Genomic DNA, 4,581 nt, shown 5'->3' on the forward strand with positions numbered 1-4,581 from the left:
CACAAGAAGCGGTAATATGATTTTTTCGGAGATGTTTCGCAAGTAAGATATTGAGATTTTATTTAAATTTTCAAATGAATCCTTGCGTTGAGTGAAAGAATCGATTCTTTCACTCAACGATCCTTGTCTATGATGATTCTTCTTCTGATAATCTGATCTAGTGATATAGTTGCCTATGCGCTCAGGAGACATCAATCCCACTTGAAAATCTAAAAGGCTGTACAGGGAGATGCGCGTTATCCTATCCTGGTCCAGAACATTATAATATCTCCCTATTTCCCTGCTGAAGGTGAAAAGTAAGAATAGCTAGGAAAATGTAAAATGCATCTACAGAAACCTGATAAATTAATTGAAATTCTATATGGATCCGTATTTATTTCATTACCTACTGCATATGACGTAATGAACGACAAATGACATCACCACGAACTTCAACGATAAATTCCGATTATTACAGGTACCAATAACACCTGAAATCCTTGCTTTTGCTTTCTACCGAGTTTGGCATAAAAAATTTCAACGATCAGTTAGACCGCAAGACGGTGGTCGTATATGGTACGTACAAATAACGGGTAGTAACCAAACGCAATATGTTTCTAAAAATAATAAAACGATAGTGCAAAATAAAATTTCTTAGTTTCATTGGTGAGCGTGTTTTATAAATGACCGAAAAAGGCAATTTGGGAATTTTTTTTGTCATTTGAAGACTGATTAGGTTTTATTATTTTCTGTGATATTGTGTATAAGTGTTTTTTTAAAAGGTAGGTACTTTTGGATTTATTTGAGTATGCTAACGCATGTGCGGTATTCCGCCCAGCTAAAAATTATTTAAAAGTGAAGGAGAAAAAAATGTTAATTGTGAAATTATACAGTTTTCAAGGAGACTGTTGCGTGTAGGAAAATTGCAATGCTACTTTACACTTCATTAGAGGGGAAATCACCAAAGCTGTATTTGATTTTTCCTTACCCACCCCTTCACGATTATAAGAATATTCATAAAAAAAGTTGAAGATCGCAAATTCAGTTTTCCCAATAGCAATTGCTAAGAAATATCGACTCTACCTTTGATTATAATAACATCATGCATGTCGGTCCATAAGGATATGCTCTGCAGTTATCTACATCTTCGAACTTCATTACATCATTTTGGAGTAGGTATCATGTAAATGTTTTAACAAACAGGTAGTTGTACCTACTTTGTCAACACGTACCTATTTTCTATTTAAAACATGGACTGAAGAGTTTTTCGTTTCGTTTTCCATACGTGAAACTCGGCACGTATTTTAGCAATGGCATATTAAACGTCTCATGAATTTTTAAGTCATATAGTAGGCAGCATCTTTTAGACATACCTACATAGGCGTAAAAAGTTATAACTAGATAGATGTGGTTAATCCAAAGAATCTTTTGTCGTTCTGGTCTCGGGGCTGTGCTACACCGTACTACCAGTTTTCATATAACATACATGAATACTCCACTAGGTGTAGAGACAATATTAGCTCAAAATCTATTCGACTTACAACATCTCGGAACTGTAGTAACTATTACGGGATAAAATGTTATAATAAGTTACCCTCAAATCGCGTCTTTTATCTTTCAATAAATTAAAAAATGAGGTAAGTAAATACCTTAAATTACACCCTTTTTATTCTGTCGATGAATTTTTAAATGCGGAGTGGCATCTGTAACTAGGTATTACTACTTTTTTTCTTTTGTAGTACATGTTTTTGTTTTGTTTCTTTAGTGTTCGTTTTATCTACGCTACTTGACGAATCTGATATAGTCTCAGCACTATCATAGAGTATTTACATTATTATTATTATTAATATAAGAAAGAAATCACAACGAAAAAGCTTAAACTGGAGGACTAGTAGTGGTACAGACAGACAGTACCTACTGTCAGACAAAGTGTGGACGGTATAGTATCGTTCATGTTCCTTATAGAAAATGCGTTAAAATGGCGTCAAGATTTGCGTTTATTGGTAGTATCTGCAGTTATTTTTTATCTGAAGTATCTTTACAAATAAATAAATCGATCATTTTATCGCCTAAAACATTCTTTTGCACACCCATGGATCCTTGGATGTTTTCCCTTAGTGAGAACCCCTCGGAGCACCCTCTTCCGATACTCCCTTGTGAGTACCTACCCTCTTGCGACATTTGGTTGCGAGATATCCACATTTGAAGTTTTCATCTACCGATGGATGCGCCCCTTCTACACCCATTTCGAGGTATTCATCTTTTGAAATTTTGCATGCTGTAAACAATTACTTTTTCTTGTGCAAACGTAGAAGGTCAGAATAGGTTTGCGCAAATATGAAGATCTTTTCATCAATTTTTTACCCGCCATGTATGCTATAACCCCTGAAATTACAAACGCAACCTTCTACATAACTTCATTGCTGTTCTGAGACACTTAAACGTACAGACGGACACAGGTCACACAGGTATGAGCTGTATTTTTCATGAACAATGCGGTTACAAGTTCTATAAACATTTCGAAAATGCTCCCTAAGATTCCTAATAAAGTTTCTAGTAATTACGTCAAATGGAATCTGTTCAGTACAAGAAAATAACAAATTTCAAGTGCAAATTTGTTGTTAACTTGTTGCTGTAAAATAAAAGTGCAAATGTGGGTATGCAGAAATTGTTGTCCACTTTGAGCAACAAATTAGTAATGGTGAGCGTAGATTCAAGTGTCACTTTTAATGTTTATAGTAATATATAGTAGCTGCAACAAATTCAGTTACTTATAAATTGTTGTCAACTTTAGTATAAAGACCTATTTTATGAATTTGGATGGACATACGTAATCATGGGGGATGTTCTGACATTTCCAATCCAAATAAATACGAAATCCATACTCACTTTGGAGAATATACCTTTTCGTTGAGAATGAGAACTGTGCGGCAAACAACATTTGGCTGCAACTTGATAAAAAAACTGTCGTTGGTGGTGCCTCTTACCCGAGTCTCCTCCACTCCATCCTACCTTGTATTCATTAGGGCGAGGTCTTCACCCCCTTGTTAGAATTTGACAATTACTGCTAAACTATATATTTTTTGAAGCATCAGACCATTTTCTCTGGGTATAAAGGGTATATTTTATTTTGAGTCAAGATTTCTTCACTTGCCCAAAACTTGGTAGGTAATGGCACATTTTTTCACGGTGGTTTCTTATGATACTGAGGGAACTCCAAAATATTAAGGGTCGGACAGCTCTTGGTTAACTGCGGTAATTTAAAAATTGGAAATAAAACAATTTGTTATTAAGTGAATAGTAATTCACTAAAATAATCGTTCGATCTTGTTTCAGGAATACAATGGATAGTGGACACTACCCGGTTATTGTGGTCCTGTTGCTCGTTTCTTTGGTAAGTTGAAATCAAGTTTTCGATTATATTGGATGAAATTCATTTAGTGTTACAAAAGTTTTGAAGGGTTTCAAGTCGTACATTCCTATATAGTTTGCATTGCTATGTACTCTAAAATAAGTAATTCTTACGTTATGCCCTACACTTCAATTGTAATAGTTGTTTATATATAAGACGATAACCGGGATATTTTAACCAGTGAGTGAAAGACGAGATGGTTAGGTTCCCTTTATCGTCATGTACATACAAAACTTTATTTTATAGCAGAAGCCATATAAATCATTGTAAAGCTTCTGACAATTCTGAATTTAATTTAGATGTCAAAAATAGCAAGCTTATAGGGTCTGCCGTTGAGGTCGTTTCGATAGAAACAGCATTGTATTCTGTTCTGAACTCCATTTCATTTCGTTCGCCGCGTCCTATTTGAAATAAGAATGACAGATGTCATTAAAATACATCTGTTTCACTTTATCTACCCTTACGGTTAAAGAGAGATTTACTCAAACCTATTACAATTTCAATTTACTATCTGCTATAAAATAATTAAAATGTAGGTACTATTCTATTCCTCCAGGAAAGTGAGATCATATCTAAACTTTAAAGTTTAGATAATATCACATCTGCTGGGTAGATAACACACATGCGATTTTTTCTTAAAAATGTGGTACCTACATAGAAAAGAGGTTGCCGAAGGCATTTGTTGTTTATATTTGCATTAAAGTTTTTTTCTAAACTATTATACCTACTAGTACATACTACCATTGAATAATAAATCAGATTCTTTATTCAATGTTGTTACTACACTATATACTTATCTGTAATATTATTTTAATTTTTAGATTCGAGTTTCCATCGACGCCGCCACGTTGTCGTCAACACCGCCAAGTAAGTATCAACAATTAAAACTAAATTACATTTCACTGCCATCTCTCGTATTCATATACCTACACTATCTTTTACGTACATATAAATTTACATCTGTAAGCTCCGCACGAAGCTAAACTTTAGGGACGGGGTTACATGATGTGGAATTAGCGACATCCGGGCGCCATCCCCGAGCCTAGTTTACTAACACGGTGATTTTTCAGTTTTTTCCTATCTTCTTCTACAGTTTGGGTCCGATTGTTGTCAAACTGGTGTCCTCGGAACCACCTTTTGCAAGGCGCGCGTTAAGGTCAGGCGCCCAAAAGTTACATACCTCTGCGAAT

General features: G+C 34.9%; 1 long non-coding RNA gene across 1 annotated transcript; it reads left to right on the forward strand.

Moving 5' to 3' along the window:
* Window positions 1-489: 489 nt before the first annotated feature.
* LOC116164785 lies at window positions 490-4,315 on the forward strand. Its single transcript, XR_004143992.1, has 3 exons — window positions 490-761; window positions 3,316-3,373; window positions 4,213-4,315. It is a non-coding gene; the product is annotated as an uncharacterized LOC116164785 (long non-coding RNA).
* Window positions 4,316-4,581: the final 266 nt, after the last annotated feature.

The sequence above is a fragment of the Photinus pyralis genome, unplaced genomic scaffold (assembly GCF_008802855.1).
Source record: "Photinus pyralis isolate 1611_PpyrPB1 unplaced genomic scaffold, Ppyr1.3 Ppyr1.4_LG2, whole genome shotgun sequence".
Lineage (NCBI taxonomy): Eukaryota > Metazoa > Arthropoda > Insecta > Coleoptera > Lampyridae > Photinus > Photinus pyralis.